The sequence below is a fragment of the Cynocephalus volans genome, chromosome 3 (genome assembly GCF_027409185.1).
Source record: "Cynocephalus volans isolate mCynVol1 chromosome 3, mCynVol1.pri, whole genome shotgun sequence".
Classification (NCBI taxonomy): domain Eukaryota; kingdom Metazoa; phylum Chordata; class Mammalia; order Dermoptera; family Cynocephalidae; genus Cynocephalus; species Cynocephalus volans.
The window spans coordinates 5,962,014-5,985,185 of NC_084462.1; the positions used below are offsets into that span (position 1 = coordinate 5,962,014).

The 23,172-nt window shown below is 39.1% G+C and overlaps 2 protein-coding genes and 1 pseudogene across 3 annotated transcripts in view; 2 read left to right on the forward strand and 1 right to left on the reverse strand.

Annotated features, from left to right (window-relative positions):
* Positions 1–23,172, forward strand: part of LOC134372946 (zinc finger protein 208-like) — a 563,224-nt gene that overhangs the window by 510,544 nt on the left and 29,508 nt on the right.
* Positions 18,227–18,419, reverse strand: LOC134374137 (small nucleolar RNA U3; annotated as a pseudogene).
* Positions 20,285–23,172, forward strand: part of LOC134372944 (zinc finger protein 525-like) — a 28,505-nt gene continuing 25,617 nt past the window's right edge. For both annotated transcript variants that reach the window (XM_063090287.1, XM_063090286.1), the window contains exon 1: positions 20,285–20,316. The gene's annotated coding sequence lies outside the window, so the exon portion shown is untranslated. The remainder of the gene's footprint in view (positions 20,317–23,172) is intronic.

Consider the following 23,172-nt stretch of genomic DNA (forward strand, 5'->3'; position numbering starts at 1 on the left):
TCTGTCTAGGAGTGAAGCCCTTCCCAGGACCAGCCCAGTGCAGCCTCTTCACAAGTTCCACGTCACTGGGTCACAGTGAGATGGAATCCAAGTGGAGATAGAGGGACTGAGGGAAGGCATGGGTGAGTGCGAGCAAACATGTCATGCAGGACACTTCAGAGTCAGAGAAGATTAGCAAGTCCAGTGCCCATATGTCAGAAAGGAAGGGCACAGAACAATCAACCAGGACTATCACTTTACCTCAGTAGGAGCCATTCCCGACTCCTTTCTTTCCTCTTCTGGGTTTTTCCCTTGGGTTATATGAGTCTTTAGAAGTCAATCCTGAATGTGAAAATAGGCTGTTAAATGCTTAGAAAGGGCTGGCCAGTAAGCTCAGTTGGTTAGAATGTGGTGCTGATAACATCAAGGTCAAGGGTTCAGATCTCTGTACTGGCCAGCCGCCAGTAATAACAATGATAATATTAGAAACTTCACACCCCCTTCTCATTTCAACAATGCACACAGCAAAGGCCTCATATTGTAGAAAGAGGGTCCTCTGATGCCCACTACACCAAGGGGATGCAGTGACAATAAACTCTTACCGTAGACAATTGTGTTTCTTTGACTCATTTGTCAGAACTTGCTCCCCTCCTTGTGAAGCCCAAACATACATTGCAGCAGTATGGGGCTGGGCTGGACTGTGCTCTCTTCAGAGGACAGACAGGGCCCTGATCAAACCCAATGCACAGCACAGCCCCCCTCACCTCTCTGGATCATAGGTGACCTCAGCCCTCAGAAATGGAGGACACAGAGCCTTGGTGCTCAATTCTGGATACAGATTATTATCACCTGGAGCACAGTGAATATTACTGAGGCTGGGCCACAACCTGACCACAGGAATGACAATCTCTGAGAAGCGGGCTCAAGACATGTATTTGCAAAATGCCTTCGCACTTGACTGTCAAGCCAGGGCTGAGCAGCACTCAGAGGGGCAAGCCCAGCTCACCTCCCACCTTCTGGCTCTGAGCTCCCCTTTGGGCCTTGTCATCATGTTACGGGCAGACTAGGCTCAGCTTGCCCTCTCCATTAAACAAATGACTCAAAAGTCCAGAAGTTGGTGCAAGGATTAGAAGGTTTATTCAGATAACTGGCATCTGGGTGATGAACAGGCTAAAATCATCCCGCCTTCTGATGCCTGTTCTGGGGTTTATAAAAGGGAAGAGTTTATAAAGACCCTTATGAGGTAAGGGTCTTTGTTCTGAAAAAAAAAAAGGGGGGGGGTGAGTCTGCGAGCAGCAGATGGTTTGAGTCAGATGTCAGGGTCCCATGATGGATTGGGAACCTGTGTCACAGAGTCTACGGTCAGCTTCAAGCCCTTTAAGTTACCTCAGGGCCAGAATCCTTATTTCCTAGGGAGAGTTCAAGGATAATAGCCTCAGTCAACCATCATAAAAATATCTGACTTTGATTTCTAATTAGCGTGGATGCAGTTTTCCTTTAAGTAAGAGGGAGAGTTTATAATCAGCTAGGTTGTCTTGCCTTTCTTATATTTCCTCTTGTTTATAGCTGATTAAAGAGGTAAGAAAAGAAACTTAGTTTTCAGTCCTTCATTGTAGGTGCACAACCTCTGAAGTAAGTCAACATAAGAGGGGGTGATTTCACCTCCAGGCAGTCTCTGAATTCTTCTGCTAACCACAAGGCATTGATGATTATTAGTTCCCAAGTTAAGGGCTGACTGAAACATTCTGCTTGGTCTTAGTTACCCCAGACATGGCTGTTTTTCTGGGTCCCTTTCAATCAGTATCCAGACAAAGGCAAAGAAGCAGAAAGAAACATGCAGAGCAGGCAATATGGACCAGAGGTGGGGGTGAGGGTGAGGCCCAAATGATAATTTTGGGGGAGGGAAATTTGCTTCCTCCCTGCTCTTTCTCCTTCTGCTCTTCTTGTCATCAGTTGCTGGTACGTTGTGTCCCACCACATCATTGCCTTTTCTGCCATGAATCCAATGCTCTCCTCCTCTCCCCCCCAATCTGTCAATAGGGCCTCCACCTTTGCTGCCCCTTTCCCAATTTTGCTCCCACTCACCTCTCTGGAGATCCATCTTTTCCCTACATTTCTCTATTTTCTTTTCTCTCCCTGCCCCTCTCCCAGCTGACGTGAGGTATTAATAATAGGGAAAACAGCGTGCAGGGTACGTGGGAACTCTGTACTGTCTTTGAAGTCTTTTCCATATATCTAAAACAGTTCTAAAAATAATGTTCATTAATTTTTTTTAAACTCAAATAACAATTTATAGAATTCAATGAATATTATTTGGAAACACAAATGGAAATTTTCTAAGAAAATGTGCTCTACCTATAATGACAGTTTTAGAGTTAGAAAATCTAAACAGACCATGAAAAGACGAACATGAAAAGATACATTAAAATCAATGCTACTCAAAATATTGAAAGACTATTGAAGAAATAGAAAAAGTACAAAATCACTTTTAGCATTTGAACAGAATATTGATACCAAGACCTTTTAAACATTATTGCAAATAAAGTATTACGGAAAATGCTCATGTCTACATATACATAGGAAAATCTTATGTAAAATATTATCAATCAGTTTGCAATTGCTGACTATAAATAACACATGATTTAAAAAAATCATTTATACCAGGAATACAGGTAAGATTTAATATTAGGACATTCTCTAATTCAGTTCATCCTAGATATAGAGAAAATAGGGTGCTCATATTCACATGTACAAAAAAAAACTAGTGGCAGAATTCAACAAGAGTTAATGCTACATTTAAACAGTCAGTTAGGAATTGTTTTTCTTTTTCTTTTCTTTTCTTTTTTTTTTTTTGCGGCTGGCCAGTACAGGGATGGAACCCTGGACCTTGGTGTTATCAGTACGACACTCTAACCAACTAAGCTAACTGTCTAAAAGACTCCTTACAAAAGGCAGATAAAAAATCTTAAAAGTCCTTTCCTACAAATATTAGTAACAGGTTTTAGCTGTCTGGGTGAATGACTTATTATATTGGCCAGAAGCAGAATTTGGATTCAGATATTCTTTCATAAACTAGTGACTTTTGTATGATTGTATCTGGCAGATGGCTAAAATTTTAAAAGGAAACTATAAGATTTGTTTCTATCTGTATGTTTATGTATGACTATGTATGTTATGTATATGTGATTTTTTTTTTTTTGCCTCTGGATGGTATTGACAAAATAAATTCATAAAAGAGCTCTATTTAATTGCCTTCAAGTAAAGTAAGCACTTACATAAACTGAGTAATCCTAAACTTTTAGAAAGATAGGAACAAACTCAAAATGTTTTCAAGTTCTCATGATCTGGGATAATTTATAAATAAGAGCTAATTAAAGTTTGTTGGTTTAAATAAAACAGGCATATCTTCAGAGTGGTCAGCATTAAATATAATGCAGACACACAACTTTTGTTCTCCCCAGGATTACTAGTGAAATAAGCGTACGTTCTTTCTACCAGATGTTTAAGATAAAACTACGAGTTCACCCTACAAACAAACGTGCAAGTGTAAGTGCAGCGTTCATTACTCCACACATATCAAGTACAGCAAAACAAACAAGCAAACCAAAAAAACCTGACATATTTAATTTTATGCTCTCACTTTTTGATGACTGCCTAACATGCACATGCTGTATAAATAATTAACATGGAAATACCTTCATAATGGCTATTCTTGTTTGGTGTTATAACACCAATAAATAACACCATAAATAATATGTCTACTTAAAAATGGCTTCCCAAATCTCCTTGGTAACTTGCACCCTTGGATTTTTGCTAAGTTAAATTGAATGATGAATATTCATTTCATATCTAGATAATTTCCAAATAAGATAAAATGCTGAAACATTTATTACTGAACATAAGTTTAAGCTTATCTACTTTTGGCTTCTTATTACAGAAAAATAAAGATATTTGGGTCTGTAAGCAAACATGCTCTGTGCCACTTTAAATTTCTACTTATAAGGAAGCATAGCATTCTAGAAATTATGATTCATAGATTGCCAATGTATAGAATGGTGGTGTGATAGTTCACAATTACATACTTGCTAGTGTAAATAGATGTGAACGTAAATAAGAGTTAAGAATTTTTATTAATATATGATAATTAAAGGAAGAAATAACAAGAAAAACAACTTATTTTGGGGCCGAGCCCGTGGCACACTCGGGAGAGTGCGGCGCTGGGAGCACAGTGACGCTCCCGCTGCAGGTTTGGATCCTATATAGGAATGGCCGGTGCACTCACTGGCTGAGTGCTGGTCACGAAAAAGACCAAAAAAAAAAAACCAACAACTTATTTTGGAAAAAGTAAGGCATGATTTTGGTAAGTGAAGCTATGAAGTATGAAGGCTATGCTTTTGCTAAGGGAAAAATAGGGTAATTTTTGTCCTCAAGTGTTATGACTGGTTTTTCCACAATGGGAAAGAGGAAGATTATATGACAAAACTTAAATGGCTATAAGAATGTTATAAAAGGTTTGTGGAAGAGGAACCTGGGAAAAGGAAATCTATGTGTGTTCAACCTGGTTAAGATTTGAGTGGATTTACTTATAATGTGTTTTTAAAATATTGAGCCTTAACATCAAAAGTACATTCATACTAAGTTTTCTTGAAATATTGATCTGCTCTTGATAAAATATTGTGAGATTTTTCTTTACCTTGCATGTAATCTACCTAGGAAACCAAGACTTTTTTATTTTTTTTTTTTAGGTCTTTGATTACTACATAAAAGTGAGTCCTCTCTATTCAAAGAGCTAAGGTTTTTCTACTACTATGTAACTTTCCATATTTGCTTTTGAAGGCTTTTGAGTACTGCTCTGTTTAAATGAATAAGAATTGTTTCCTAGTGACCTATTTTAATCAAGCATTTTAAACCTTTGATATTTTTTACAAACTTCCCCAGAGCAAATTCTTTTTTTACTTTCTGTTTTGTTTTGTTTTTGGCAGCTGGTTGGAACCCAGAGCAAATTCTTAATTCAGCCTTTTGACCTCAAATCAAGTTGGGGAGTTTCCAGAGGGTCCCTGTAATATCTCAAAAGAATTTTTTCTCTCTCCTTATAAAAAGAGAGATGATAAACTACTGAGACTTATTTGGTATAAGATGCATGAGAAGCATTGTTAAATAATAAGTGATGATGAACATTCAAGTTATATTTGTATAGGTATATGTTATTGTATGAAAGTCTTAGAAATCTGACATGGATTGAATTGTGTCCCCCAAGTTTTAAGTCATTGAAGCTTAATTCCCACTGTAACTGTTGGGGATGGGAAATCCTATTATGGTAATTGAAAAGTGAGGCCTTGAAGAGGTGATTAGATTGTGAGGACCACACCCTAGTAAATGGGATGATAAGTTGATGGTTTGATGGTGATTGTGAGAATGATTCTGAGGGCTTTAAAAGGAAAGCACATGACAGTCTCTCTCTGCTTCCATCATCTTGCAATATGATACCCTGTGTCATTGAAGCCACCACCAAGGAAGACCCTTACCAGATGTATTCCCTGGATTTTGAACTTCCCAGTCCCCAAAACTATAAGCTGTAGGTCATAATACCCCCATTCCAGAAAGGATCTTGCCCAATATCCTGGAGGCTTTCTCTAAAATAGGGTGAGACCTTACAAGTAAGCTTTGATATTTTTCAGAAACATGATTTAAAATCAACTTTCCTTTTAAACTAGTGAGTTTTCTGTTTTATCTGTCTCATTAACATTTTAAACAAAACCTATGAAATCCTTATTGCTTTTGTCTGCATATATATGTATGTAAGCTGCATGGTATGTCTACATATTCATGTCTATACGTGAGTTTGTATTGTCTGCTTGGTACCAAATTGGCTTATAAATAATGAGTGCTCATTGAGTAGATAAGTTCACATGACACTTTCAAAAACTGTTGATAAAATAGATGTGTTTTCAGGATTTGATTTAAAGCCTTTGCCTAGATTTGTCTTTTGGTCAACACATTTTTGTGGTGTGTTTGATACTTAATTTGTTTAAGGACTAAAATCTGTAAGAGAACTGGCTGCTGGGCTTCTTCCAAAGCCCTGCACATGTCTTGTTGTTAACTTGTTTTTGGTTTTAAGCCTCTGAATTCTGGGGACTAAACAGAGGCCCACAGTGAGGTCAAAGGACATAATGTGTCCACAGTACATGGGCCATCAGCTGCAGGGCAAAACCCAGTATGTCTCCGCCTTATCTCAGCTCTGTCTCCTGGCCATGCTGAAAGAGACAATATCTTTTAGACATTATCTTTGTGAATACTGCCCTCTGATTTGAGCTCCACATGGCCTCTCCAGATTCCACATGGCCCTGAATGGCACTTGGGACTCAGGATGGCTAGCAAAAGGGGACCTATATCCAATATCTCAAAGGCCTCTGTTAATATTGGCTCATAAGGGTGTAGCTTGATATTAGTAAATTAAACAAATGTGAATGAGTTAAATGCTTATAAATGAGATCATCATAGTTTCAAAAGTTCTTCTCAGTAACTTGAAATCTTTAAGTTATATTGATAAAATACTGAAAAATTAGTTTTATGCAAAGAAAACAAAATATATTTGGATCTGAAAACAAAATATATTTGGATCTGTTAAAATTAAAAACGTGTCTCTTCAGAAATTAGAAATGGTTTTTATCTACAAATATGAACAATTCAAAATCGCTTGTTTCCTAAGCTTAATAATCTAGATTGGCCAAAGTTTGTGTTAAAATTAACTGTAATATTAACAGTACACTAGTACAAAAAATAAAATTTGGTTTCCTTCTTAAAATTTTCATGTAAACTATAAAAAGTAAACAACAAATAGGAAATATTTTCCATAATTCATGGAGACTCAAGATTGCTGCCCCATATTGAACCTTTGTTAGAAACCTTCAAGAACTACTTAATACACCAAGTTTTTGGCTGGAAAACCGTAAATATCTATTTGGTAGAAATGGCTGAGACTCAAACTGGGCCTTGTATAGTCTGCTCTGACAAATGGACCCCATTTACTAGATGCTAAGGTTCCTGAATGTATAAAATAAAAAAAAAAATTATCAGCATACATCTTTGCCTGGGGTTTACTAATCAAACAGGATTTCATTTGTCTTTGCTAGAAGCTTTCTCAGCCCAAAACAGAAAGATCATTCTGTATATAGTTTTTAGGCAAATGAGTCCAATTTAACATTGAGAGAGAAGAAACAAGTATGTTGGAGAAGAGGTGATATGAAGAAAGCTATGGATATGAAGATATAATTATGGTTAGAAAGTTTAAGAAAGAAAAAATAATAATTTCGGTGTGAGAAAGCATCTGGTACAATGTATTTTTGTCCTAGAATAAAATGACTGGCTATTTAGGAAGTAGGAAGTACACAAAAACAGAAAGTCTGAGTAAGTCATTACGATGGTTTGTGAAGGGTAAATTTATGAAAGGAATTAGAAAAATTGGCTAAAATTTTAAAAAATTATGTATAAGTTTTTCTAAAAATTAAACATTAATATCAAAAGTACTCTGATGCAAGGTTAGAGTTTGCTCTCATGCGTTGGAACAAACAGATTTCCGGAAAACACTTAACTGCTCTTAATAGAAAATTATCTTTTAGATAACTGGCCTAGGAAACTTATTCCATGTTTTATCAACACAATTTCTTGTGCTCTCTGCCTTTCAAATCCTTTGTCACTTTGGTTTTATTTTATAGTGATTTGTGATCTTATTTAACAGTAAGTGTTTTCAGCCTTTGTTATTTGACAAACTTTCCAAAACCAAGTTCTGAAAACTCAACCTTTTGACTTGAACTAACTTTGAAAGGTTCCAAGGGCCCTGGAGCTTCTCAAAGGATATATATTAAGAGATGTATCAAAACCAATTGACTTATTTGATAAATTAGACTATATGAAAAACATTGACAAAACAAGAAAAAATGTTTGACTTTCTTTGTTTTATACTGAGATGTTATTAACATCTGTTCCAAAATTGTGTAAGGTTCTTAGAAATCTGTGTCTTGATATAAATGCTATCAGTCATAATCTTGGTTCAATTATAATTTTAAAGTGTTATGTCCTAAACTAACAGATACAGGTTCCTGACAACTTTGAGTTACTACCATTATTCTAATGAAAAAAATTAATGGGTTTATAAAATTACTAACCAAGGTCAAAAGAGCAAAATTTAAATATTTACATAAAAGTGAATTAAGTGATGAAAAATGGGGTTTCTACAATTTCTTTATTTTGAAACATTGACGGTTCTTTTCAACAATTAAAACATTTACTTTTCTCTCTACTTGATCTCTCCAGGATTTTAAACCTATTCATGAGTATTGTTATTTTATGGCAATATAGTTATTTACATAAGTTCAATAAGGATCTGTTCTTGTAACAGGACACAATTGGAAACACTAGTTATTTTACAGAGGCTTTTTTTTTGAGTTTTTAAATTTTTTAAAAACTTTTTAAATTTTTAATTTTTTTATTGGTGATGAATATTCATGAGACACAAAGCTGATTGTCACCCCTTGTGCCCAAAATGTGAAAGCCAGATTCATACTGGCAGCATACCCATTACCACAAATTGCGTTTGTACCCTGTGTCCCCCACCCAATTATCCCCAACCTCCTTCCCCCTCCTGCTATCCCCCTCACTCCACTTTGTAGCCCAAGGTATGTTCTTGCCCTCTGCAATTCCAACACATCACTGTGTTCTTTCCTTCCTTCTTTCTATCTTAGCTCCCACTTTTAAGTGAGTGCATGTGGGATTTATCCTTCTGTGCTTTGCTTATTTCTCTTTGATTGGAATGTCATGTTTTCAGGTATCACCAAACTGCAAAACCCTGAAATATCCAAACAACTCCCACCTCCCTTTCCCCTATTCTTTCCCTTTGGGGGGTGGCGGGAGCTGAGGGCATTGTTAGGGCCCATGTTCCCTTTTCCTTCAATGATATGGCTCAAATAGAGAAGCGATGAGAATCATATACTACAGATCCTTCTCAATATATGAAAAAGAAAATTCTCACTTGGCATGACATTTGTGTTATACACTCTTCCACTTTAAACCTGGAGGACTAGGAGCAAGTCTGGACTGCAGCCCAAGCCCAGGCTGACACCATGCACACTCAGGACCTGACTCAGTATCCTCTGGGTCCCGCAACCATCCCATGAACTGACCCAAATTGGAACTATCAACTAAGATCTCCAGATAGAAGAGAGAGAGGTCACATGCTCACACGTCTCACAGAAGGGATGAGAAAGGCTTCTTTAAAAGCAGTCAATTATAACAAAATCAAGGAAGTTACTCGGGAACCTAATGAAAGCCCTGCACATTTTATGTCTCACCTCACTGAGTCTATCATATAATATACCAACCTTAACCCCGAAACAGAGAGGAGGAATCTAAAACCCCCAAACTAACCATCACCAAATCAAATACCAGTTACTGGCTACTGCTATCCAGGAAAATCAGAAACCATGAGCACCTCAAGGCAAGCCTCAGGGTAAGCCTCCCATTGCTTCCCCAAGTAGCTACTTCAATTGCGGTAAACCAGGGCACTGGGCAAGCGTCTGCCCAAACCCGAGGCCCCCACCAGCACCCTGTCCCCTGTGTGGTGAGAAGGTGCATTGGAGAGTCCACTGTAGTAAAAGGGTCTCTGGACCCATTTCACTCCCTCCAAAAACCCTTACTAAGTCTGGTTTGGAGCTATCTGACCTGCTGAGACAAGCCCCTAAAGACTGCAACTGATGGGGCCCAGGGCTTACAATCCCTGCTGCCACGCCTATCACCGCTTCTGAACCCTGGGTAGCTGTAACAGTAGCAGGTAAGCTCATTTCTTTCTTACTAGATATGGGAACCACACACATTCGGTGCTTCCAGAATATTCAGGCCAACATTTTGATTCCTCCATTTCTGTTGTAGGAGTAGGAGGAATTCCATTCAAACCAAAGGTCACCTCCCCTCTACCTTGTATTCTTTTTGAAGTACCTCTCATGCACCAGTTTATGGCCATTCCACATTGTCCTACTCCTATTTTGGAAAGGGACATCCTCACCAAGTTCCAGGCATCCATGTACTTTACTCCAAACCCACCTGAACCTCTTCTATTCTTATGCCACCCAGACTCGCTTTTCTCCTCTAACCCCCTACCCCTGATATAGTTAACCCCAAGGTCTGGGATATCACTATTCCTGTCGCTAAACCACCCCTCCCCCCCACTACAAATACAAGTTAAAAACCTTTCCATGTTTCCTCACCAAGCCCAATATCCAGTCAGTAAAGAGGGACTCCAGAGACTCAAGCCAGTTATTCAACAACCACTCCAGTCCGGTCTATTAAAAAGAACCAACCCATCTTCCCAAAATCTGTCACCCACTTCTGGCAGCAGAGTAACTGACACCTGCCCAATCCTTAGTCCCTTTGACTCATGTAGGGAAGACCTTTTCTGTTGGATAACTTCCCCTATAATCCTCACCCCTTGGGAGACTATTTACCTGCCCTAAACCACACCTGGCTACTCCTGCACGAATACACTAACACCCACCTACCAAAACCCTATTCCAATCCCTTTCTCCCTCTTAACATTAAGCTGGGGACTGTGTTCTCTCTCCTGAAAGACTTAGATCCAAAACTTCTGCAACCTAAGTGGACAGGCCCACCTCAGGTGCTTCTAACCACCCCAACCACAACAAAATTGTCAGGCATAAGTGCCTGGGTTCATTTTTGCAGGTTAAAGACAGTACCAGACTTCAATTCAAAGCTCTCAGGACATCCTGAGAAGTATCATTCTCAACTTCTCATGCCCACCTCTATCAGGCTGACACAGATACCTGAGGAACCCGCAGAGGAGTCAGAATCCAGAACCACAGAGGCCTGACTACTGCAGTTAACACACGCCCAAACCGTGAGCTGTCCCTGGCTGATGTCCATGTCAGCTGCAGGGGGTTTCTGTGATCTAATTCTATCTTTCCTTACAAACACACCCAAAGTCCCAGCCTCTGAGGACACACTTCTATCTTTTCTTTGGTACTGCTACCTACAAGGGGATTTTAGGGACTTCTTGCCCACTCAAATAACCGAGTGGCTGAAAGTGGAAGATTAATCATCCCTACCATGTTCTTTTTCAATCAGGAAAAGACCATGGGCTTAAAAACTCCACCAACTGGATGGTCTAAGAACTCATGGCTATTACCCATCTTGCTCCCCATCTTAATTCCCTTTGTAATAATCTTCCTTCTCCTGTCCATAGGACCTATACTTCTACAGCAATTCTCCCAGTTCCTCCACATGCCCATCCAGACAACGACTCATGAGCAGGTAACTGAGATTCTACTGATGAGAGATATCCATTATCATCTCTTCCAGCCTCAAGGATTGTGACAAGGAAAACCCCCAGATCATTAGCCCCTTGTCGCCCCTTTTGTCAGCACAAAGAAGTTATAGAAGATGGACCTTCACCCATATACTCCGTCTGGGGGTCTTCCTAATAACAATAACTCACATCCTTTTCCTTTTTTTTTAACCAAAGACAAAACAGAGGTATATTAGACCTCATGGCCAGCTTAAGGCAATTGGGCTGGGCTGGAAGGAATGCTTCAGAAGCCTGACTGACCAGATGTTATCAGACTACAAGGGCTGTGTCACCTTGCATAACACTGATTTTGAAATTGCGCATTACTCTGCCACAGCCCTCAAAGTCTTATAAACCTCCTGCTTTCCTTTGTTTGGGGGAAGTGATCTGACTCAGTCTCCCCTCCACATTGGTGGAATAAAGCTTCAGGGCTGAAATAGCGCCTGGCTTGGGTCTCTCTCCCTTTTCTCTGACTCACTGAACCTAAGCAATAAATTTTGTTTTCTTACACATTACCCAATTTCAGATATTTATAAGCAACAGAAACACACTAGTACAGTCCCTGTATAATGTTACCAGTCATAATTTTTGTTATTATGTTAAAATGTTCTATGCCACAGAAATCACCAAATTCCCTTATTAGTTGCATCATTATTACAATGAACTCTCATTAGATCTTTAACCCTACCATTTAAAGTCCTGTCATCCACATATAGTTAATTGTTTTACTCTGCTGTTTTTCTGAAAGCTTTTGCAAGCAACTATAGTACTATCATGTTTCCTCTTCAAGGACATTCATGGAGAAGACTCTAATGAGTACAGGTTTCTAACTTTAAGATTATATATACTTCTTCTTCTTTTTGGGAGGGGGGCACAGCTGGCCAGTACAGGGACTGAACTCTTGCCCTTAGTTTTAGTATCATGCTCTTAGCAACTGAACTAACCAGCAAGCCCTTAATTTTAAGATTATACCACTGGACTAAGTAAGAATTTACAGAACTCTTATGAAGGAACTAATTAGCTCAGAAAACTGCTAACCCAACATGAAGCAGAACAATTAATTACATGGTACTGAACAAACTAATGATGTAGAATTATGTTAATACATCATCACTTGACAGGTACCCTTTCTTTTGGTAGTGTAATCATTTAACATCTTCTCTCTGCAAATTTCAAATATACAATACAATGTTATTAACTATAGTCACCTTGTTGTACATTAGATTCCCAGAATTTAGTCCTCTTAGAACTGCGATCTTACATTTTGACCAAATCTGTTCATTTCCCCACTCCCTGGCAACCAGCATTCTACTTTCTGTTCTGTAAGTTTGACAGTTTTAGATTCTGCATATAAGTGAGATCATACAGAATTCATCTTTCTACATCTGCCTTATTTCACTTAGCAGAATTTCCTTCCATTCATCCATACTGCCACAAATGGCAAGATTTTCTTCTTATGTCTGACTAATATTCCATTGTATATATAGACCACATTTCCTTCATCCATTCGTCAATACATACTTAGTGGGATCATGTAGTAGTGGAATGGCTTATTTAGTTAATTATGGAATGGAGTTGTTTGCGTAGGGGATGGAAACTGGAAGGTGAAATGCAAAACTGTGGAATGTGGAATTTCATAGTAATGTCATCAAAACCTCATTTCCATTTCTATTTCCACTACCACCGCCACCAAACCAGGAAGGCAGAGACCAATCTCTGGGCTCAGGCCCAGGGACTTTCATGGGTCCAGGTCTTGGTTGTGTGAGTGGAGGGGGATCTGATGACTTAGGCCAATATCCATTGCTTCACAACATCAATTAAAAATTAGTTTAAAAACACATTAATTCTTTCATGCTTTGTATTTCATTTGTTGATCTATTACACACTGGAAATGAACTATAAATTCATGTATTTTTGAAATAAAGTTGGGTCGCATCTAATTTTTTCAATTAGCTGAATTTTGGCAAATTTAAGGTCAGTTTTGTTGGATGTTCTATGTGTATGTTGTCAGGACAAATATGAATTAAAAATAAGAGGCTTAATTCCTCTTGTTGAAAATAAGGGAATTCCCCCCCTTTATTGTGTCAGAATATTTACCTTGGAAAATTTGTAAATGTCAGTACTTTCTCTATTGTTTGAAATGTATCTTTTTAGAAACTAAATAAGCCTTTGGTCAGCTTTATGACCAAGAGATGTCTTTCTCTTGGACGTGGGAGTCATCTCTTTGAAATGTAAATATCAAGGGAGAATAACCCCAGTACCTCCCAGTTTCTCTTGTATGGTAGGAGAATACCTAGAGTGGGCACCTGGCTCCACGTTATGAAACTACACCCTGTCATAAAGGTTTGAGTTGGGTTTTCCCCCTTGTGTTAATCTGTTTTGTGCTGGTATCACAGAATATTGCAGACTGGGTCATTTATAACAGAAATTTATGTGGCTCATAGTTCTGGAGCTGGGAAGGTCAAGAGCGTGGTGCCAACATCTTGTGAGGGCCTTCGTGCTATGCCACTTCACAGTGGATGGCAAGAGCATGAGAGGGCACACTTGAGAGAGAGGAGGGGGCTGGAACTCATTAACTAACTCACTCTGGTGGCCAGCATTAATTCATTCATGAAGGTGGAGCTCCCATGACCCAATCACTTCTTAAAGGCCCTGCCTCTTAATACTGTTACAATGGCAATTAAATTTCAACATGAATTTTGGAGGGGACAAACATTCAAACCATAACACTCCACCCCTGGTCCCCCAAAACTCATGTGCTTCTCACATACAAAATACTTCCATTCCATCCCAATAGTCCTAAAAGTCTCAACTTGTTCCAGCAACAACTCAAAAGTCCAAAGTCCAAGTCTCATCTAAATTAGATATGGGTGAGACTCAAAGCATGATTAGTTTTGAGGTAAATTCCCTCCAACTGTGAATCTGTGAAAGACAAGCTCATTATCTACTTCCCAAATACAATGGCAGGGGCTGGCTAGTTAGCTCAGCTGGTTAGAGCATGGTGTTGTAACACCAACGTCAAAGGTTTGGATCCCCTTACCGGCCAACTGCAAAAAGTACTCCAAAGACCAAAAAGACCCCTAAAAAAACCACCAACAACCATAAAAAAACAAAATACAATGGTGGGGCAGGTATAGGACAGACATTCCCATTCTAAAAGGGAGAAATAGGCAAGAAGAAAGGAGTAACAGGCCCCAAGTAAGTCCAAAACCCCACAGGGAAAACAACATTAAGTCTTAAAGCTGGAAAAAAATCTTCTTAGACTCCATGTCCTGCATCCTGGGCACACTGGTGGTGTTGAAGTGTGTGGGGGGATAGGGGAGTGGCTGGGCCCACAAAACCTTGGGCAGCCTTGCCCCCACGGCTTTGCTTGGAGAGTTTTGTAAAAATTCCTCACAAACAAAGGTATGTTTGAATGATTTAACAAAGAAATTTCCCCATCTTTTAAATATACTAAAGCCAATACTATTTGAAATACTCAAAGATTATTGAAAAACTAGGAAATCTGCAAAATAACTTTCAGTATTTGAATAGAAAATTGATAGCAAGATCTTTAAAAATCACTCCAAATAAAGTTATACCGAAAATGCTTGTGTCTGCATATATACAGGAAAATCTTACGTAAAATATTGTGAAACAACTGGAAATTGCCAATTAAAAACAACATATGATGAATCAACACAATTCAAGTCAGCCACGCAGGAGAGATTTAATATCAGGAAACCTACTAATGCAGTTCGTCACAGGTACAGAGATAGAGACGAATAGCATTCTCATGTTCATAAGTCCAAAGTCAGCAGGCAGTGTTCAAAAGGAATTAATGTTACATCAAAACAGTGAATTAGTCATTAACGTGTCTTCATAAAAGTGACAGCTGTCTGGGGAACACTAGAGAAATTTCAGAAATAATACTAAGGAACCTCAAGTCTTCTCCATATACATCATCTTAGAGGAAACACACAAGGCAATTTAACAAAAAAGAGCAAGAAGTGAGTAAAGACTTGTAAACAAAAGGATAAAAGCCTATCTGCTAATATGATTATATTTCTGGAAACAAACAAAAAAGAGTAGAAAAATTAAACACACACACACAACTCGGTAGATTAATGGAATAGAAAAGTTGCACAGAGAGAGCTGTAGCCTTTATGCTGACAAAATATACTTGGTTCCAAGTTACGATGAAGCATGATGCTGATGTTACAAGAGCATAAACTAAAAAAATTAAAAATAATATATGACACAAAAAGCCACACATTATATAATTCCATTTATACAAAATATCCCACATAGTCAAATCCACAGAAACAGAGGACAGATTAGTGGTAGCCAGGTGCTGAGGTGATGAAGGAATACGAAATGAATGCCTAACAGGTACTGGGTTTTCTTTTGAGGGGATGACAATGTTATAGAACTAGATAGTGGTGATGGTTGCACAATATTGTGAATCTATTAAATGTCACTAATGGTGAATTTTGTTATGGTTATTATACCACTATAAAAAAATGTTAAAAAAGAAAATACCTAGGCATAACAGGGAGTCCTCAATTTTCCTTTGATAATCTTTAAAGTTGAAATAATCTGATGATGTGCACGCCATCAGATTTTATTCTGGAAATTAGTATTTTATTGCAAATTTCATATAGCAGCATAAACAAATGAAAATCATTGGGAAAACCCTGAAAAAGAAACACTGTGGAGGATGCTGACCTACCATATTTTAAACCCTCTATAAATAAAACAGCATGGAATTGATGCATGAGTAGAACGACTGACAATGAAATAAAACATTCAGCCAAAGTTACCCTCATTAATGAGGAACAGATGTCTAATAACTAGTGTTTGGGTTACTAGATATGCCTTCAAAAAAACTAATTTATTCCTCATATCATAATTTAAGCTAAAAGTTAAGTAAAAATAAATAGATTTGACTGGTAAAAATAAAAAGTGAGGCTGGCCAGTTAGCTCAGTTGGTTAGAGTGTGGTGCTGATAACACCAAGGTCCAGGGTTTGATCCCTATTCTGCCCCTCAAAATAAATAAACAAATAAAAGGTGAAATCAAACAAACACTAAAGAAAACATACGTGAATTTCTTCATACAAACACTAAAGAAAACATAGGTGAATTTCTTCGTATGGTAGGAGAGGGAAAACTGACTCTACCATGGCATGAACCAAGAAATATTAATAAAAGTAAAGATCGATAAATCAGGCTATGATGAAAACTGAAGGTAGAACCATTATATATTAAAAGAGGCAAAATGGACACTGTTATGGACTGAATGTGTCTTTCCAAAATTCAAATGTTGAAATCCTAACCCCCATGCAATGGTATTAAGAGGTGAGGCCTTCGGGCAGCAATTAGGTCATGAGCCCTCATGAATGGATTGTTGCCCTTCTAAGAATGAGCACTAGAGAGCTTGGCTTCTTCTGTCTCCTCTCTGACAAGTGGACACAGCAAGAAAATGGCCACGTACGAGCCAAGAGGGCCCTCACCAGAATCAATGTCGCCTTTCTTTGGGTCCCATACGTGCTTGGTCCCATAGTTCTCAGTTTTTTTAGACACTCTACATCTAACATTCCTCCTTCCCCGGGACCACTCATCATGGTAATTGGGAGACCTGTCGCCAACAAAGCTACAAAAGTTTGAGTCCTTCTACTCTTTTATTAATCCAAGTTGGTGGCTGGTGAAAATCTCTGTTAATCCACACATGTTTCTCAACTGTCAGCCCCTTTGTTCTCCTGAGGGAATGTCAGAATAATTTGTTTTTTTCGGAGGGGGGTTGGGGAGTAGTGGGCCAGTATGGAAATCTGAACCCATGACCTTGGTGTTATAAGGCTGTGCTCTAATTTTTGAATGTTGCATGGGTCTGACATTTTAATTACTGTGTGTATTGTCCAGAATGACCATAAAATTCATAATGCCGTGTGCATATTTTTTCCCCACGGTCAGCAGAAAAATGGCAAAGCAGAAATATTTTTGTTAATATAACCTCTAGGTTTTTCTTCAATTTAAGTTATACAGACCTCTGACTTCTGTGATTTAGAGAAACATTTTTCAACACTTAATGCTTCTTGTATGTAACAGAAACAGACACAACAAAGTCACAATGAAGGCTCAGTTCCCTTCAATACCATTTAGAGGGCATAAACCAAGGTTCCTGGGCTAGTTTATCATCATTAATTTAAAGTTTCTAATATTCCATTCTTCAAATATAACATGCATATTTAACAATTTTTGAATGTTGCTTGGTGTCTGTCATAGCATGCAGTAACAATGTTGAACCTTACTCCAACCATGTAATTCTGGAAAATAGCAAAGTTTAAAGAATACCATCCCCACCCCAAACCCTTTGTGTTACAGGAAACAGTTTACTGCAAAGAACCACACTTTTGCATACGACTTCAGTAAGACTCATAATAGTTAACTTGTTTACCTAGGAACAAGCCAGATACAGACCTTAAAAATTTCTGTCCTTTGTCTTAAAAATTATTACTGAATTGTTTGTCCCCACTGATCAAATGGAACAATGTTTGCTAACATGATTTAATCAATCTTTAGTTCAGCTTTTGTCCTTACTCCTAGGCCTCTAAACTTTGAACCACCCTTGGATATCGTGATTTGGAACAATCCCTCTTCCGTAACAGCCCTTCCCAAGAGTAGGCTGACCTAAGGGTAAATCATTCCCCGTAACTGTAGGTCATGCCACCTGCTCATCCACTCCCCAATTCCTGGTTCTTTCTAGCCTTGTTTACTCCTCTGTAGAAAAGAAAAGCTCTTTTCTGTCTGACTTCTGAGACATTTGCAGATCTTGTAGTTGGGCCATTCTCTGTATTGCAATAATCTTTTTGAATAAATCTCTCATTACCTAAGTCTGAATTTTTTTTTTTTTACCTCACTCAGACTGCATCCTCTCCTTCTTACCCTCCAAGGGAGAAGTAAGAATGATCGTCAACAGCAAATGGCAGTTGCCACAAAACAACACAAAGAGCCAGCTTCATGCTCAGGAGAGAACACTGCGCCTCCTCCTCGTGGTTTTGGGTGCGCTACGTGTTCAGGGAAACTTCTCTATGCTAGAATATCTACATTCTCTATTTGTGTGGCACAGGCTATAATACATATTCATTAGGTCAGACTAGTTCTTTGTGTTTATGTTTTTTGAATCTTTATAATAATGTTATCTGTTTTCTAATGATATTACATGGAGGCATATGTCAAAACCTTGTGACTGAGGAAATATTCTTTTTTATTTCTTATGGACATATCTATTTTGCTCCCTTGAAAATTTTACAATCAACAAAATTCCCCATAAACAAAATGGATTCATGACTTTTACCCATAATCAGCTTCTCTTCTACTGTTTTGAGTTTAATGAAAAATTCCATATCAAATCATTTCTTTGTTTGGGATCATGGGAGTCCATTCTGAAAGTTCTTTCTTGGCAACATAGCTACTTAGCAATGTTGCATAATACAGAATAACCTAACTTGTAAACCTCCCAAAATCTATCACAGGCACTGCATCTTTGAAAAATGTGCTGGTATATCCTCTTGTATTCGTCTGTGTGCCATGCCAGGACATGCTGCTCATTTTACTTTAAGTATGCTAATTTTTCTATCTAAACATGATCATACCTCAATTGCCACTTCTGCTGCGATGAAACTTTTCCCATGTAGGGATGTGAGAGAAAAACATAGTAGCTGTTAACTCACAGATATTGCCATAAAATTATCGCCAGTAGAAATGAGGCTATTTAAAATGTATTGTAACACCAAGGTCCATGGTTCGATCTCTGTACTAGCCCATCCCCCACTCCCCCCCCAAAGTAATGATCTAGTTTTACTTTCTTTAGGGTTCATATGAAAGAGAATAACCTCCCTACTGAATATCCTTAGCAAAATAGCAAAATTAATTATTCTTCAGGTGAAAATAAAACCAATTTATTGGTTTTATTGTATTCTGAAGATGGCTTTACAGGCCTTGTTATCCGCACCTTATAGAACATTCAGAAATAGAAAATACAGAAAAGACCTTAAACTGATTACAATTTTTAGATAAAAATGACATGTTCTGATTACTTTCAAAATGAACCTGAAGTGATTTTAAAATGACATTATATTTAGAAACATTATCACGTTAACAAAGTTTATCTGAAAGATATTTTAGGATAATTCATCTCAAGTGTGAATAGATTAACAAGTGTAACAAAGAACAACTCAATTTATACCTACTTTGAAAAAGTTATTGCTTTTTTTAAAGCAATGGTTGCTGACCCAACTTATCACAGGCCTTAGCCCTCCATATCCCACATCCAAGGTCTTGCCCCAAAGAGTCTCTGGAACGAAGCACAGGGTTGACTTCCCCCTCCAGAGTGAACGAGGAATAGAAATGCAAAGGATGTTCTGTTGGGCTTCTGCATGAAATTGAACATTCCACCAGGGCAGAATTTTGCATTTCACATTCTAGATCGTATCCGCTGCACAGACAATTTCAGTCCTTGTTTAATCAAACTGCTTACTTGCAGGAAACATTCCTGGATACAATCACCTTCCAACATCTACTTCCCCACTAAGGTCCCAGTTCCAAACCACTAAGTTACTTCAGCCTCACTGGCAGAATCTGCGCTCAAACAGCTGGCAAGAATGCTTTTGCCCTAAACCCTTTGCAACTGAAGAGAAAAATACCTTAATTTCCAGCAGAAGCCGCCCATAGAACTGTAAGACTTTACCTTAAAACTTTTTGAAATATTAACTTAAAATAGACAGGAAGCAAAACTGTTTCACACATGCAAAATAGATTCACAAGTATCCCAAACCGGAAAACAGAGTGGCTGTTAGCGAGTCAGACGGAACCACAGGCCCCGCCCCCTGCCCGGCGCGCCCCGCCCAGTCCTCGCCCCCACCCGGCCGGCTCTTACCTCCGCGCGTGCGCAGTTTGCTGCACACGCGGAAGCCGATCGCCCGAACCGAAGGTCACACCGCGAGGAGTAAGTGTGCCCCTCTATCTAGGTTAAACCTGCGCTTTGCAGTCCCCCTTCTAACATACTTGGAGTCTGGGGTTCCTTATAGTCCCTAAAATCCCAGCACTGCTCTCTCACCCCAAGCAAATTCAAACGTCGCCGTGGTGGTTCGGGGATTGCTCCCCTTTCGGTTTGAGATCGCTCTGAGGCTTGGCCCTGCCCCCGGCTTTTCTGCCTTCGGGCCCGGTAAACACCGACTTTCGCGTATTTTTCCTTCTTAAAACCCTTTACTGACCTGTCCCTCTGTTCCGCGCCGGTTAGAGTCTCCACCGGAGAGGTGGGTTCACGCCCTTTGCGCCACTCAAGCCTCGCCCTTCTCGGCCACTGGAGGGCAGCACCGGCCACGCCAGTCCAGGAGAGGCTGAGTCCTCTCCCTGGACCTGGGTTCTGCAGACCTCACCCCTCTCTTAAGACACTACCTTGGTCGTCCTCAACTGGAGTCTTCCTCAGGGCAGGTCTTCCCGCCCCCAAGCCTCCCTTTCTCAGTCACCCCCCGCCCCCCGCCCCAGTGGTTGGGGAGGTGACCTGGGCCAATCTTTTGACATCCAGTGTTCTCACTTCCCAAATTATACCCCACTGGAAAATGTGCTCTGCAGACATCTTGTTGCATCCCTCTTCCGGTCAGCGTTTGGATAAAGGGGATCAGGAGAAAGAGCGACTGAGAGAAATAGAAAATGGAGGAGTACAAAAAAATGAGGGAGAGCTATAAACAGATGGCAAACAGAGAATGGGTGAGAGATTTGTAAAGAGTCTGTAAGAGTGAAAGAATAAGCTGAGAAAGCAGGGGAAGAAGAGCAAATAAAGAAAAGTTGAATCTCCAGAGAGGTGAAGACAAGCAAAATGGGGAGATGGGCAGTACAGGAGGAGGCACTTTCCACAAAGACGGGGGAGACAGTAAAAGACCTGAGCCATGGCAGACAGAGCAGTGTGATCCTGGGACAGCAATAGGGGGCAACTGGTGACCAAGAGAGCAGAGGGAGAATCAGAGCCAGAATGAAACCTAGGTACCTGGTGGTACCAGGCTGTGGGGACAAGGGTGCATAACAAGGAAAGAACAGATGTAATAAGCAGAGGGGGAACAGAGATGGGGGAAGAAAGAGGCAGAAATATATAGTGATTGGGGACAAATGAAAGGTTGGGGAGAAAGAGGAACAAGAGGTGATACAATTTGCAAGGATGGGACAGAAGACGTGGAAGAGAAGGAATAGAGGCAGGAACAGGAGAAACAGCAGAAGACGAGAGGGGTACAAATCGAGGAGCAGAAACCCAGGGGGAAAACACAGAAAAAAAAGGGGGGGGGCATAGACAGAGAGAGAAAGAAGGTGAGAATCAGAGCGATATACGGAAAGAGAGAGGGAAACACATGATAGTGAAGAAAAGGGAGAACCAGGATCCAGAGTAGTGGATTGATTGGCTATGGATGATTAAGTTGTGGTATGTTGGTTTCTGTCTTTGTAATTTGATAAATTTAAAATTCACTTATTTAAATTGTACAGATGAGGATGAGAACTGCAAAACTTGGCATCAGCGGCTAGCTTGCATCTGCAATGTCTACTCAGTTGGAGGGCCGTGACTTGACTTATTTGTGGGTCTTCCGTTTTCTTAGCATGGATTAGAGAGTGAAGTGGGGCAAGAGATGATTGACTCTGTCACTACATGGTGCCTTTTGTTTCGTTTTGATGGCTGGCCAGTTCCGCGATCCGAATCCTTTACCTCGTTCTTATTAGGCTGCACTCTAACCAACTGAACTTTAAATATAATTTTTCTTTTTTTCTTTCTAGTTCTCTTACATTTAATTCTTCTTTTTGAAGCTTAAGTTAAATCTTAGTTTATACAATTTATGCTTTTATACAAATAATTAACTTCTGAAATAAGCTTTGGTAGCATCCTTTAATCAGATGGTATTCTTTTCTAAATATGATATATTCTCAAATTTTTTAAACTTTTAATCCAAAAATTATTAGATTTTTAAGAACAATTTCAAGATTGTGCCTTTTTTAAATTAATCGTTCAGATTGAGGTCTACATGATTTCTGCTCTTTATCACATATTTGGAAACATTGGTGACTAGTAAATAATTTTAGATTCAGTGTGTACTTGGTAAGGATCTCAATGATCTTCTGTTTTAACTGTCAAAACCTAGTTTAGCCAGTAAGTCTAAAATTCAGTGTTTTTTCCTTATATGATCTGTTAAAATAGCGGGCTGTGATCTACTAAGTAGACATTCTGCCCAAGTCTTTCTTGTCCATTCTCTGCAAATGTTGAAGGCTGGGCTGGATTTACATGGAACCTTATTCCAACAGAGCGCTTGTATTGATGCTGAAAAAATTTGTTCAGAGCTTATTTCTACAACTGACCTTCCTTTAATATTTCCAACAACAAAGGCTATGTGTTCGCAATTTTGTTTTTTAAAAAATATTTTACTGTAATTTTCTGAAAAAGAAGAATTAAATATTTGGGATAAATGTGATGAAAACCTTGAAACAGAAGTTTATTTTGCTTAGGTATGTGAAAGATGGTGCTGGGATTTTTGAGAGAGAAGGCTGATAAGGGCAAACCTTTTCCCACTGGCCCCTCCAGGCCACCATTTCAGAATTTTGTTAAACTCAGTTCTGTTCACTCAGTTCACACCTTGTGGGGATAATTTGGTGAAATGTCTCCTTCTCTGAGCCCCGGTGATTCCACCTGTAACATGGAGATGAGGGACTAGACCAGAAACTGAACCTGACCAACACTACCACTGAAATAAATGATTGGCAAAATTGGGTGTGTATCTGTGTGTGGTGGTTCTTCTGGGAGAGAGGAGTGTAATTATAATTTTAA